Source organism: Gopherus evgoodei, chromosome 3, assembly GCF_007399415.2.
Source record: "Gopherus evgoodei ecotype Sinaloan lineage chromosome 3, rGopEvg1_v1.p, whole genome shotgun sequence".
NCBI lineage: Eukaryota > Metazoa > Chordata > Testudines > Testudinidae > Gopherus > Gopherus evgoodei.
The window spans coordinates 78,897,964-78,913,904 of NC_044324.1; positions in this window are offsets into that span (position 1 = coordinate 78,897,964).

Sequence of the window (15,941 nt, forward strand, 5' to 3'; positions counted from 1 at the left end):
CGAAATGGCTAGAGCCGGCCCTGACCACACCGAGCTGTGCCCCAGGCAGTCATACCCACGGCCTACGCCTGTCACTCACAGACAGGCACTGCCACACCGAGCTGTGCCTCAGGCAGTCATACCCACAGCCTCCGCCTGTCACTCACAGACAGGCACTGCCACACCGAGCTGTGCCCCAGGCAGTCATACCCACAGCCTCCGCCTGTCACTCACAGACAGGCACTGCCACACCGAGCTGTGCCCCAGGCAGTCATACCCACGGCCTCCGCCTGTCACTCACAGACAGGCACTGCCACACCGAGCTGTGCCCCAGGCAGTCATACCCACGGCCTCCGCCGTCACTCACAGACAGGCACTGCCACACCAAGCTGTGCCCCAGGCAGTCATACCCACGGCCTCCGCCTGTCACTCACAGACAGGCACTGCCACACCGAGCTGTGCCCCAGGCAGTCATACCCACGGCCTCCCCCGTCACTCACAGACAGGCACTGCCACACCGAGCTGTGCCCCAGGCAGTCATACCTACAGCCTCCGCCTGTCACTCACAGACAGGCACTGCCACACCGAGCTGTGCCCCAGGCAGTCATACCCACGGCCTCCCCCGTCACTCACAGACAGGCACTGCCACACCGAGCTGTGCCCCAGGCAGTCATACCCACAGCCTCCCCCGTCACTCACAGACAGGCACTGCCACACCGAGCTGTGCCCCAGGCAGTCATACCCACGGCCTCCGCCTGTCACTCACAGACAGGCACTGCCACACCGAGCTGTGCCCCAGGCAGTCATACCCACAGCCTCCCCCGTCACTCACAGACAGGCACTGCCGCACCGAGCTGTGCCCCAGGCAGTCATACCCACAGCCTCCCCCGTCACTCACAGACAGGCACTGCCACACCGAGCTGTGCCCCAGGCAGTCATACCCACAGCCTCCCCCGTCACTCACAGACAGGCACTGCCACACTGTGCCCCAGGCAGTCATACCACAGCCTCCCCCGTTACTCACAGACAGGCACTGCCACACTGTCCCCCAGACAATCATACCCACAGCCTCCGTCCGTCACTCACAGACAGGCACTGCCACACTGTGCCCCAGGCAGTCATACCCACAGCCTCCGCCCGTCACTCACAGACAGGCACTGCCACACCGAGCTGTGCCCCAGGCAGTCATACCCACGGCCTCCCTCCGTCACTCACAGACAGGCACTGCCACACCGAGCTGGGCCCCAGGCAGTCACACCCACAGCCTCCGCCCGTCACTCACAGACAGGCACTGCCACACTGTGCCCCAGGCAGTCACACCCACAGCCTCCGCCGTCACTCACAGACAGGCACTGCCACACCGAGCTGTGCCCCAGGCAGTCATACCCACGGCCTCCGCCCGTCACTCACAAACAGGCACTGCCACACCGAGCTGTGCCCCAGGCAGTCATACCCACAGCCTCCGCCCGTCACTCACAGACAGGCACTGCCACACCGAGCTGTGCCCCAGGCAGTCATACCCACGGCCTCCCTCCGTTACTCACAGACAGGCACTGCCACACTGTGCCCCAGGCAGTCATACCCACAGCCTCCCCCGTCACTCACAGACAGGCACTGCCACACTGTGCCCCAGGCAGTCATACCCACAGCCTCCGCCCATCACTCACAGACAGGCACTGCCACACCGAGCTGTGCCCCAGGCAGTCATACCCACAGCCTCCCCCCGTCACTCACAGACAGGCACTTCCACACCGAACTGTGCCCCAGGCAGTCATACCCACAGCCTCCCCCGTCACTCACAGACAGGCACTGCCACACTGTGCCCCAGGCAGTCATACCCACAGCCTCCGCCGTCACTCACAGACAGGCACTGCCACACTGAGCTGTGCCCCAGGTAGTCATACCCACGGCCTCCGCCCGTCACTCACAAACAGGCACTGCCACACCGAGCTGTGCCCCAGGCAGTCATACCCACAGCCTCCGCCCGTCACTCACAGACAGGCACTGCCACACCGAGCTGTGCCCCAGGCAGTCATACCCACGGCCTCCCTCCGTCACTCACAGACAGGCACTGCCACACTGTGCCCCAGGCAGTCATACCCACAGCCTCCGCCCGTCACTCACAGAGAGGCACTGCCGCACCGAGCTGTGCCCCAGGCAGTCATACCCACGGCCTCCCTCCGTCACTCACAGACAGGCACTGCCACACTGTGCCCCAGGCAGTCATACCCACAGCCTCCCCCGTCACTCACAGACAGGCACTGCCACACTGTGCCCCAGGCAGTCATACCCACAGCCTCCCCCGTCACTCACAGACAGGCACTGCCACACTGTGCCCCAGGCAGTCATACCCACAGCCTCCGCCGTCACTCACAGACAGGCACTGCCACACCGAGCTGTGCCCCAGGTAGTCATACCCACGGCCTCCGCCCGTCACTCACAAACAGGCACTGCCACACCGAGCTGTGCCCCAGGCAGTCATACCCACAGCCTCCGCCCGTCACTCACAGACAGGCACTGCCACACCGAGCTGTGACCCAGGCAGTCATACCCACGGCCTCCCTCCGTCACTCACAGACAGGCACTGCCACACTGTGCCCCAGGCAGTCATACCCACAGCCTCCCCCGTCACTCACAGACAGGCACTGCCACACTGTGCCCCAGGCAGTCATACCCACAGCCTCCCCCGTCACTCACAGACAGCCACTGCCACACTGTGCCCCAGGCAGTCATACCCACAGCCTCCGCCGTCACTCACAGACAGGCACTACCACACCGAGCTGTGCCCCAGGTAGTCATACCCACAGCCTCGCCCCGTCACTCACAGACAGGCACTGCCACACTGTGCCCCAGGCAGTCATACCCACAGCCTCCGCCCGTCACTCATAAACAGGCACTGCCGCACCGAGCTGTGCCCCAGGCAGTCATACCCACGGCCTCCGCCCGTCACTCACAGACAGGCACTGCCACACCGAGCTGTGCCCCAGGCAGTCATACCCACAGCCTCCGCCCGTCACTCACAGACAGGCACTGCCACACCGAGCTGTGCCCCAGGCAGTCATACCCACAGCCTCCGCCCGTCACTCACAGACAGGCACTGCCACACTGAGCTGTGCCCCAGGCAGTCATACCCACAGCCTCCCCCATCACTCACAGACAGGCACTGCCACACTGAGCTGTGCCCCAGGCAGTCATACCCACAGCCTCGCCCCGTCACTCACAGACAGGCACTGCCACACCGAGCTGTGCCCCAGGCAGTCACACCCACAGCCTCCGCCCGTCACTCACAGACAGGCACTGCCACACTGTGCCCCAGGCAGTCATACCCACAGCCTCCGCCCGTCACTCACAGACAGGCACTGCCACACCGAGCTGTGCCCCAGGCAGTCATACCCACAGCCTCGCCCCGTCACTCACAGACAGGCACTGCCACACCGAGCTGTGCCCCAGGCAGTCATACCCACCGCCTCCCCCGTCACTCACAGACAGGCACTGCCACACTGTGCCCCAGGCAGTCATACCCACAGCCTCCGCCCATCACTCACAGACAGGCACTGCCACACCGAGCTGTGCCCCAGGCAGTCATACCCACAGCCTCCCCCCGTCACTCACAGACAGGCACTGCCACACTGTGCCCCAGGCAGTCATACCACAGCCTCCCCCGTTACTCACAGACAGGCACTGCCACACTGTCCCCCAGGCAGTCATACCCACAGCCTCCGCCCGTCACTCACAGACAGGCACTGCCACACTGTGCCCCAGGCAGTCATACCCACAGCCTCCGCCCGTCACTCACAGACAGGCACTGCCACACCGAGCTGTGCCCCAGGCTGTCATACCCACAGCCTCCCCCGTCACTCACAGACAGGCACTGACACACCGAGCTGTGCCCCAGGCAGTCATACCCACAGCCTCCGCCCGTCACTCACAGACAGGCACTGCCACACTGAGCTGGGCCCCAGGCAGTCATACCCACAGCCTCCCCCGTCACTCACAGACAGGCACTGCCACACTGTGCCCCAGGCAGTCATACCCACAGCCTCCGCCCATCACTCACAGAAAGGCACTGCCACACCGAGCTGTGCCCCAGGCAGTCATACCCACAGCCTCCCCCCGTCACTCACAGACAGGCACTGCCACACTGTGCCCCAGGCAGTCATACCACAGCCTCCCCCGTTACTCACAGACAGGCACTGCCACACTGTCCCCCAGGCAGTCATACCCACAGCCTCCGCCCGTAACTCACAGACAGGCACTGCCACACTGTGCCCCAGGCAGTCATACCCACAGCCTCCGCCCGTCACTCACAGACAGGCACTGCCACACCGAGCTGTGCCCCAGGCTGTCATACCCACAGCCTCCCCCGTCACTCACAGACAGGCACTGACACACCGAGCTGTGCCCCAGGCAGTCATACCCACAGCCTCCGCCCGTCACTCACATACAGGCACTGCCACACTGAGCTGGGTCCCAGGCAGTCATACCCACAGCCTCCCCCATCACTCACAGGCAGGCACTGCCACACTGAGCTGTGCCCCAGGCAGTCATACCCACAGCCTCGCCCGTCACTCACAGACAGGCACTGCCACACCGAGCTGTGCCCCAGGCAGTCATACCACAGCCTCCCCCGTCACTCACAGACAGGCACTGCCGCACTGAGCTGTGCCCCAGGCAGTCACACCCACAGCCTCCGCCCGTCACTCACAGACAGGCACTGCCACACCGAGCTGTGCCCCAGGCAGTCACACCCACAGCCTCCGCCCGTCACTCACAGACAGGCACTGCCACACCGAGCTGTGCCCCAGGCAGTCATACCCACAGCCTCCCCCCATCACTCACAGACAGGCACTGCCACACTGTGCCCCAGGCAGTCATACCCACAGCCTCCCCCCATCACTCACAGACAGGCACTGCCGCACCGAGCTGTGCCCCAGGCAGTCATACCCACAGCCTCCCCCGTCACTCACAGACAGGCACTGCCACACTGTGCCCCAGGCAGTAATACCCACCGCCTCCCCCTCTCACTCACAGACAGGCACTGCCACACCGAGCTGTGCCCCATGCAGTCATACCCACAGCCTCCTCCATCACTCACAGACAGGCACTGCCACACTGTGCCTCACGCAGTCATACCCACAGCCTCCCCCCGTCACTCACAGACAGGCACTGCCACACCGAACTGTGCCCCAGGCAGTCATACCCACAGCCTCCCCCGTCACTCACAAACAGGCACTGCCATACCGAGCTGTGCCCCAGGCAGTCATACCCACAGCCTCCCCCGTCACTCACAGACAGGCACTGCCACACCGAGCTGTGCCCCAGGCAGTCATACCCACAGCCTCCGCCTGTCACTCACAGACAGGCACTGCCACACCGAGCTGTGCCCCAGGCAGTCATACCCACAGCCTCCGCCCGTCACTCACAGACAGGCACTGCCACACTGTGCCCCAGGCAGTCATACCCACAGCCTTCCCCGTCACTCACAGACAGGCACTTCCGCACCGAGCTGTGCCCCAGGCAGTCATACCCACAGCCTCCGCCCGTCACTCACAGACAGGCACTGCCACACTGAGCTGTGCCCCAGGCAGTCATACCCACAGCCTCCCCCGTCACTCACAGACAAGCACTGCCACACCGAGCTGTGCCCCAGGCAGTCATACCCACAGCCTCCTCCCATCACTCACAGACATGCACTGCCACACCGAGCTGTGCCCCAGGCAGCAGGAGCGGTGACAGGGTTTTTGGTGCCCTAGGCAGGGGTCCTTCCACGCTCCCAGTCGTTGGCGGCAATTCTGTGGTTGGGGGGGTCCTTCCGTGCTCCAAGTCTTCGGGGCACTTCAGCGGCGGGTCCCAGAGCGAGTGAAGGACCCGCCGCAGAATTGACGACGACGACCCAGAGCACAGAAGGACCCTCTGCCACTGAATTGCCGCCATCCCAAATCCTGGTGCCTTAGGCCCTGCCAGGCAGTCACACCCACTGCCTCCCCCCTCGTCACTCACAGACAGGCACTGCCACACTGAGCTGTGCCCCAGGCAGTCACAGCCACCACCTCCCCCTGTCACTCACAGACAGGCACTGCCACAGTGTGCAAATATCACTGAGCTGTGCCACAGACCAGTCACACCCACTGCAGATTCTCCCACCCTATCGCCCCATCTCTCACAGACAGACACTGCCACACTGAGCTGTGCCCCAGACCGGTCACACCCAGCCCAGAGCCTAGCCCCGTCATTCACAGAAAGGCACTGCCACACTGTGCACACCAAATCACAACCCAGACCACCCATTCACATAGCCTACCCCCTTCATTCAGACACGGGCACCAGGGCTGTCCCTAGACATTTTGGTGCCCGATGCAGCCCCCACACAGGGAGGGCTTCCCCAGGCCTCTGCAGCAGGGTGTGTGGCCCCAGGCCTCTGCGGGGTGGGGGGGCAAGAGCAGGCTTGGAGGGCAGGGGAAACTGCCCTCAGCACAAGCCAGCAGAGTGGAATGGGGTTGAGTCCAAGTCGCTCTACTTTCTGCCGCCAGTGATTGCAGGGCAGGCCCACCCGCACTCACGGGGCGGTGGGAAATGGAGTGACCCGGGCCCAACCCACTCCGCTCTGATCCCCTGGCTCCTAGCCTCGGGATTTGGTGGGCAGGGGGGGAACCACTCCCCAGCACTCACCGGCGGTGCGCCTGGGAGTTGGCAGAGCGGACGAGCTGGGGCCTGGTCACTCCACTTCCCGCCGCCTGCTGAGTGCAGGGCGTGCTTGACCCCTGATGCAGTCCCCCGGGATGTAGCTCGGGAAGGGGTGGAGTTGGGGCAGAGCAGGGGCGGGAAGGGGCAGGGGTAGAGCAGGGGCGGGCACTTTGGGGAAGACCAGGACCGGCTCCAGTTTTTCTGCCGCCCCAAGCAGAAAAAAAAAAGAAATAGAAGACGAGCAGCGGCACTTCAGGGGCAGGTCCTCTCTCTCTTCCTCTTCGGCGACAATTTGGCAGACGTGCCGCCCCTTTGAATTGGCCACCCCAAGCACCTGCTTCCTACACTGGTGCCTGGAGCTGGCCCTGGGGAAGAGGCAGAGCAGGGGCAGAGGTGGCTTTCCTGGCTGGCTCAGCCGGCCAGGGGATTGGGCTGGCTGCTGGAGCAGCACGCAGCTGCGTAGGGCACTAGGAAATTCGTGGCAATGTGGTGCCCAAAATATCCTGGTGCCCTACGCAGCTGTGTAGTTTGCATATGGTAAGGACAGCCCTGACGGGCACTGCCATACTGTACACAGCGTGCTGTTCCGCAGGCCAGTCACACCCACACCTTATCCTGTCATTTACAGACAGGCACTGCCAGACTGTGCATGCGGAGCCGTGCCCCAGGCCAGCCACCTACCCAGCATACCCCACATTATTCCCACATACTCATTGCCATACTGTGCACACTGTCGTCCACTATGTTATTTACAGATGGGCTCTTAGACCCATACACTTTGGCATTCACACATATGCAGGAACACATACAGGCACTGGTATATTGTATACTCACACAGTTATAGACTGTACTTACAGAGAAAGATGTCTATTGTAATAGATACACAACACACACACAAAATTATTGATGTACACACTAGTGGAAGCTAGTTTTCACATATTTTTAAAAATCTACATCTACTAATTCACACATGCACACCAATGCATATTCAGAGGTTCACCCATTTATACACATGGGCACTCAAACATGAAGGCATAGACATAATTAGTGGTACCATAGTGCCATAGCAGCATAGGGGAAAATCTCCCACCTAGAGCTTCACCTCAGGACCACTCCTGCCTTTCCTATAGGTCCTCATCTGGGCTAAACATCCAGTATCTAGATCTGGGACTGGTGAATCTAGGTGTACACCTTTCATCAGCAGCAGGGTGAACAGTGAGGGCTCAAATGGGCAGAAGAATCCTAATAAGGATTAATGGCCATCAAACCCCAGATGCCTGGCAGACAGGGCTGGCTCTAGGCACCAGCGCTCCAAGCATGTGCTTGGGGCGGCACTCTCCAAGGGGCAGCACTCCAGTTCCTTTTTTTGTTTGTTTGTTTGTTTTTTCTTGGGGCACAAAAAGCTGGAAGCCGGCCCTGAGCAGAGGTGAGCTGCGGCACTGGGAGGCGCAGGGAGGGCCACAGGAAGTAACCCGGGAGGGATGCAGAGGAACAGCTCCCCTCCCTGCTACCTCTGCTCCACTGCTGCCTGCTCCCCCGAGCACACTGCCGCTCTGCTTCTCCCTCCTCCCTCCCAGGCTTGCCCCATGAATCAGCTGTTTTGTGGCAAGCCTGGGAGAGAGGGGTGAGAAGCGGAACAGCAGTGACGTGCTCAGGGGAGCAGGCAGAGCAGCAGTGGGGGGCATGGGGTGGGTCGCAGGAAGTAACCCGGGGGGACAGAGAAACCGCTCCCCTCCAGCTCACCTCCACCTCCTCCCCCAAGCGCACGGCAGCTCCGCTTCTCCGGCACACTCGGGAGAGGAAGCGGGGCTGGGGATTTGGGGAAGGGGTCGGAATGGGGCGTGGAAGGGGTGGAGTTGGGGCGGGGCCAGGAGGCACAGGAAAATTTTTTTGCTTGAGGCGGCAAAAAACATGGAGCTGGCCCTGCTGGCAGAGGACCCTCTTTAGACAATAGCAAGAGCCACATAGCCAAATTAGCAGGCACTGCGAGGCAGATGCAGCACCCTTCAGCCTTCGAGCCTTGGCTCTCCTCTGAGTAAAGTTTGCAGTATACCAGAGCATGCATCCTGCTACTATATACCACAAGTTGCACGTTAAACTATTCTGTGTGGACAATCTACTGGTGCCAACAGTTTCCACCCTCCCATCATCATACATCAAACCCTTACAAAAAGACTCATGACGTGAATTTCCCGCTAGGCCTGAGAAGGTAAAAGCTTATAGTCAACAATCTCCACATGAGCAGTCTAGATGTGATGATTGCATGATTCTTGCTCGGTGATGGAAACAGAGATCCTACTTAGGCAACCAGACCCGGCCTGCCTCAATCCAAGGAGGCCGCTATAAAAGTTGGGCGTAAAAAAAGCTTGCCTCTCACCGACTCCTGTCTGGTTTCCCACAATCATCAGGATCTCCATTTTAAGTGAGAGAAAAAAAATTAAAAATGGACAGAAACTGACAATTGGATGCTGGATCGTTCTCACACTATTTGGCTCAATGGAAAATTGAGCCTGTAGAAGAACTGCAATTGTATAAAAAGACGTCTACAGGTATCAAATAGATATTGCTGCCTTATCTGAAACTAGACACAAATGACAGTGGTACACTTAGAGAAAAAGAATACACTTTCTGTTGGTCAGGCTACAAGGCAGATCAAAACATCATCCTACACAGGGTAGGTTTTGCAATAGCAAACTCCATTGCTAATAAATTACCACAGCAACCTATGTCAATATCTGAGCTCCTAATGACATTGCAGATACTATAGTCCCACAACAACTTTCTGACAATAACAAGCACCTACGCCCCAACACTACTTGCTCCTGAAGAAATGAAGACTCAGTTGTACAGCCAGTTGAGTGACACTGTAAGAAACATACCCAATAATGACAAAATTTAATTACTGAGTGACTTCAATGCTTGCATTGGAGATGACTACACCACTTGGAACAGAGTCATGGGGAAATTTGGATGTCTCTAAATACAAATGGAGAAAGACTCTTAATTTGGTGTGTGTGAGTGAGAGAGAGAGAAACAGCAAAAAAATACACAGATGCAGACAGAGAAAGCAGAAAGGAAGCCCGACTGATATCCAAAGAAGGAGTTGTAGCGTGACCCTGAGAAAAAACTGAGAGAGCGAACTTCAAAGAGACTTGGAACTGTGAATAAAGAAACTGTCTCCTGATGTTTGATTTATTCTTTGTTCAAGGAAACAGACATTCTTGGTACATAAACAGCATTGCATCAAAGAAATACCTGATTCCAACATTGATTTCTCTTCCTAATTAAAAAAACATGCAACCCACCCCCAAAATCAGCTGACTGCTTAGGCCAAAAGGGGTAACAATAACTTTTAACACACAAACAGTCCCATTCAAGTCAATGGAGTTTAAGAGAGTTCTCATGCTTAATGTTATGCACATATGTAAATTTGCAAGAGTGAGACAAGCCTAATTCTGCTTATGTTGAACTCAATGACAAAACTCCCATTGATTCCAGTTGAGAAGGTAAAAGCTTCTTTACATATCCATTTATTTTATTCAGCCTTCTAATGCCGATCCCTTCTGAAACTTGTGGCTGAAACTTATTTGTTTATGTTGCTTATGTCTAATTAAAATGGGGTAGGGACCTTGTCTTCTTACCTGTTTGTAAAGTAATATTTATATGTATAAATATAGAATACATGTACAACACTACTTGCATCAGACAAAGTAGGTATTCACCCACGAAAGCTCATGCTCCAATACGTCTGTTAGTCTATAAGGTGCCACAGGACTCTTTGCTGCTTTAACACTACTTCAGTGAGGGTACGTCTATACTATGGGATTATTCCGATTTTACATAAATCGGTTTTGTAAAACAGATTGTATAAAGTCGAGTGCATGCGGCCACACTAAGCACATTAATTTGGCGGTGTGCGTCCATGTACCGAGGCTAACGTTGATTTCCGGAGTGTTGCACTGTGGGTAGCTATCCTGTAGCTATCCCATAGTTCCCGCAGTCTCCCCGGCCCCTTGGAATTCTGGGTTGAGATCCCAGTGCCTGATGGCACAAAAAACATTGTCGCGGGTGGTTCTGGGTATAGCCTCACCCCTCCCTCCGTGAAAGCAGCAGACAACCGTTTCGCGCCTTTTTTCCTGGGTGAACTGTGCAAACGCCATAGCACAGCAAGCATGGACCCTGCTCAGATCAAGACCGCAATCGTGGATGTTGTAAACACCTCGTGCATTCTCGTGCAGTCTGTGCTGAACCAGGACCTGCAAAGCCAGGCAAGGAGGAGGTGGCTACAGCAGCGCAGCGATGAGAGTGATGAGGACATGGACACAGAATTCTCTCAAACCGCAGGCCCCTGCACTTTGGAGATCATGCTGGTAATGGGGCAGGTTCAAGCCATTGAACGCTGATTTTGGGCCCAGGAAACAAGCACAGACTGGTGGGACTGCATAGTTTTGCAGGTTTGGGACGATTCGCAGTGGCTGCGAAACTTTCACATGCATAAGGTCACTTTCATGGAACTTTGTGACTTGCTTTCCCCTGCCCTGATATGCCAGAATACCAAGATGAGAGCAGCCTTCACAGTTGAGAAGCGAGTGGCAATAGCCCTCTGGAAGCTTGTGACACCAGACAGCTATCGGTTAGTTGGGAATCAATTTGGAGTGGGAAAATCTACTGTGGGGGCTGCTGTGATGCAAGTAGCCAAAGCAATCATTAAGCTGCTGCTACAAAAGGTTGTGACTCTGGGAAACATGCAGGTCATAGTGGATGGCTTTGCTGCAATGGGATTCCCTAACTGTGGGGGGGGCGATAGATGGAACCCATATCCCTATCTTGGCACTGGAGCACCAGGGCACCCAGTACGTAAACTGCAAGGGGTACTTTTCAATGGTGCTGCAAGCACTGGTGGATCACAAGGGACGTTTCACCAACATCCACGTGGAGTGGCCAGGAAAGGTTCATGATGCTCGCGTCTTCAGGAACACTACTCTGTTTAAATGGCTGCAGCAAGGGACTTACTTCCCAGACCAGAAAATTACAGTTGGGGATGCTGAAATGCCTGTAGTTATCCTGGGGTACCCAGCCTACCCCTTAATGCCATGGTTCATGAAGCCATACACAGGCAGCCTGGACACTAGGCAGGAGTTGTTCAACTACAGGCTGAGCAAGTGCAGGATGGTGGTAGAATGTGCATTTGGCCATTTAAAGGCGCGCTGGCACACATTACTGTCTCGCTCAGACCTCAGCCAAACCAGTGTCCCCATTGTTATTGCTGCTTGCTGTGTGCTCCACAATCTCTGTGAGAGTAAGGGGGAGACCTTTATGGCGGGGTGGGAGGCTGAGGCAAATCACCTGGCAGCTGATTTCGCACAGCCAGACACCAGGGCGATTAGAAGAGCACACCAGGAAGCGGTGCGCATCAGAGAAGCTTTGAAAATGAGTTTCATCACAGGCCAGGGTATGGTGTAACTGCTGTGTTTGTTTCCCCTTGATGAACCACCCCCCCCGATTGACTCATTCCCTGTAAGCAACCCACCCTCCCCCTTCAATAACAGCTTGCTTAAGCAAATAAATTCACTATCGTTTAAAAATCATGTATTCTTTATTAAGTCATTATAAAAAGAGGGAGAGAACTGACAAGGTAGCCTGGGTGTGGTTTGGGAGGAGCATAGGACGGAAGGAAAAGGCCACTAAAAAAATTTCAAAGTAATGACAGCCTTTTGGCTGGGCTGTCTACGGGGGTGGAGTGGGCAGGTGCATGGAGCCTTCCCCCATGCATTCTTACATGTCTGGGTAAGGAGGGCATGGAACATGGTGAGGGTGGTTACACAGGGGCTGCAGCGGCACTCTGTGACCCTGCTGCTGTTCCTGAAGATCCACCAGACGTCGGAGGATGTCAGTTTGATCATGCAGCAGCCCCAGCGTTGCATCCCGCCACCGCTGATCTTCCTGCCTACACCTCTGATCTTCCTGCCGCCACCTCTCATCTCGAGCATCCCTCCTGTCCTCAGGTTCACTGGCATCTTTCCTGTAATTTGATACCACGTCCTTCCACTCATTCAGATGAGCTCTTTCATTGTAGGTCACTTCAATGATTTCTGATAACATTTTGTCTTGCGTCTTTTTTTTCTGCCGCCTTATCTGAGATAGCCTTCAGGATGGAGTAGGGAGGCTTGAAAAATTTGTAGCTGTATGAGGGAGGGAAAAAAGGGAGAGAAGTATTTTAAAAGATACATTTTACAGAACAATGCTTGTACTCTTTCACGGTGAACAACACTATTCACCTTACATAGCACATGTGATTTCACTACGACGACGCATTTTGCATCTTAATATTGAGTGCCTGAGGCTCTGGTGTTAGAGATCTCACAGATGCAGGTCCAGGCAGCAGAATTCAGCTTGCATGTGGCCATGGTAAGCCATTGTCTTTCGGCTTCTTCAGCCTTCATATACACAGTGCCCTCCTTTCCCAAATACCAAGCAAATCCCGTTCAGTGCTGCTTCTTTCCTGTTAACACGCAGCAGCAGAAACCACCCCCCCACCAATCCAATTCTCTGGGATGATCGCTTTACCCCTCCCCCCACCGCGTGGCAGGTATCATGGAAGATCACTGCTAAACACTCCCCTTCCCCCCCACCGCGTGGCTAGTAGCAGGGAAGATCTCTGCTAGCCAAACACGAAAAAGCTCAGCACCATTCCCCACCCCCACCCCCACTTGGCTACCTGCAAGGAAGGATTTCTTTTAAGCAACAGGCAAACAGCCTAGTAGGAAAGGCCATCTCTGTCCCCTTAATTAAATTCCTGAATTTCAACCAGGCTACCATGAATGATATCACTCTCCTGAGGATAACACAGCAAGATAAAGAATGGATGTTGCTTGAATGCCAGCAATCACCGGGACCATACACAGCTAGGCTTTGTCATGCAATGATACCAGATTACTTGCTACATGCATGGCGTGGTCAAGTGTCCTACTATAGAGGAAGGAATAAGGCTGCCCTGCCCAGAAACCTTCTGCAAAGGCTTCTGGAGTACCTCCAGGAGATCTTCATGGAGATGTCCCTAGAGGATTTCCTCTCCATCCCCAGACATGTTAACAGACTTTTCCAATATTTGTACTGGCCGCGACTGCATCCCAAGTCCTCAGGGCAAATTAATCATTAAAAAACGCTTGCTTTTAAACCATGTTTTATATTTACAAAGGTACACTCACCAGAGGTCGCTTCCATGGCTTCATTGTCTGGGCTAGTGGCTTGGGAGGGCTGAGAGGGTAATTCCGTTTGGGTGAGAAAAAGCTCCTGGCTGTTGAGGAGAACGGAGTGCTGTGTGCTCTCTGCAAGCTCATCCTCCTCTTCCTCCTCCTCACCTTCCCTGTCTGCAGAATCCTCAGGCATAGCTGAGATTACCACCCCCACCTCGGAATCCACAGACAGGGGTGGGGTCGTGGTGGCGGACCTCCCTAGAATTGCATGCAGCTCAGCATAGAAGCAGCATGTTTTTGGCCCTGCCCCGGACCTTCTGTTTGCTTCTTTGGTTTTCTGGTAGGCTTGTCTGAGCTTCTTAACTTTCACACGGCACTGCCCTGAGTCCCTGGTGTGGCCTTTCTCCATCATGGCCTTGGAAATTTTTTCAAATGTTTTTTCATTTCGTCTTTTGGAACAGAGTTCTGTTAGCACGGAATCCTCTCCCCATATAGCGATCAGACCCAGTAGCTCCCGTGCAGTCCATGCTGGAGCTCTTTTTCGATTCTCAGGAGATTGCATTGTTACCTGTGCTGATGAGCTCTGCGTGGTCACCTGTGCTGGTGAGCTCTCCACGCTGGCCAAACAGGAAATGAAATTCAAAAGTTCGCGGGGCTTTTCCTGTCCACCTGGCCAGTGCATCCGAGTTTAGATTGCTTTCCAGAACAGTCACAGTGGTGCACTGTAGGATACCGCCCAGAGGCCAATACCATCGATTTGCAGCCACGCTAACCCTAATCCAACATGGCAATATCGATTTCAGCGCTACTCCTCTCGTCGGGGAGGAGTACAGTAACCGGTTTTAAGGCCCCTTTATATTGATATAAAGGGCCTCGTTGTGTGGACGGGTGCAGGGTTAAATCGGTTTAATGCTACTAAAATCAGTTTAAACACGTAGTGTAGACCAGGCCTGAGTCAAAGGGACACCTGAAACATTTGAATAACTGGAGTTTGGATAATTGAGGGAGCAGGCTTAGTAAGCTTTGAAGTCTGCTATCTCTGACCCTCAGAGTCAAAAACAGCTGTGCTAGCTCACTTTATTAAAGAAAGAAAACCTGGTCTCTCTGGCTATGTCTACATTATGAAATTAGGTCGAATGTATAGAAGTCAGTTCTTCAGAAATCGTCTTTATACAGTCAACTGTGTGTCCCCCCACACAGAATGCTCTACGTGCATTAAGTCGGCGGACTGCGTCCACAGTACCAAGGCCAGCGGCAACTTCTGGAGTGTTGCACTGCGGGTAGCGGTAAGTAGCTGTCCCACAGTTCCCGCAGTCTGCGCTGCCCATTGGGATTCTGGGTTGAGATCCCAATGCCTGATGGGGAAAAACAGTGTCATGGGTAGTTCTGGGTAAATTTCATCAGGCCCCCCTCTCCCTCCCTCCCTCCATGAAAGCAACGGCAGACAATCATTTTGCGCCTTTTTTCCTGGGTTACCTGTGCAGACACCATACCAAAGCAAGCATGGAGCCCGCACAGCTGACCGTCACCGTAAGTCTCATGGGTGCTGGCAGACGTGGGACTGCATTGCTACACAGCAGCAGCTCATTGCCTTTTGGCAGCAGACAGTGCATTATGACTGGTAGCCATTGTCATCATTTCCTGGGTGCTCTTTTAACCGACCTCGGGAGGGGTGCCTGAGCAACTAGCAGACCTGGAACTGCACTGCTACACAGCAGCAGCTCCTTGCCTTTTGGCAGCAGATGGTGCATTACAATTGGTAGCCATCATGGTCATATTCCTGGGTGCTCTTTTAACAGACCTTGGTGAGTCATGGGCACCTGGGCACCTTCTGCCGCACACCCAGGAGATGACAATGCTAGCAGTCATAATGCAGCATCTTCTACCGAGCACCCAGGAGCTGATGATGGCTAGCAGTCAAACTGCACTAACTGCTGCCTCCCTAAAGACGTAAAAGACAGATGGAGTGGATCAAAACAAGAAATAGACTCAATTTGTTTTGTATTCATTTGCTTCCTCCCGCCCTCCGTAAAATCAACCACCTGCTAAACCCAGGGTTTTGAGTTCGATCCTTGAGGGGTC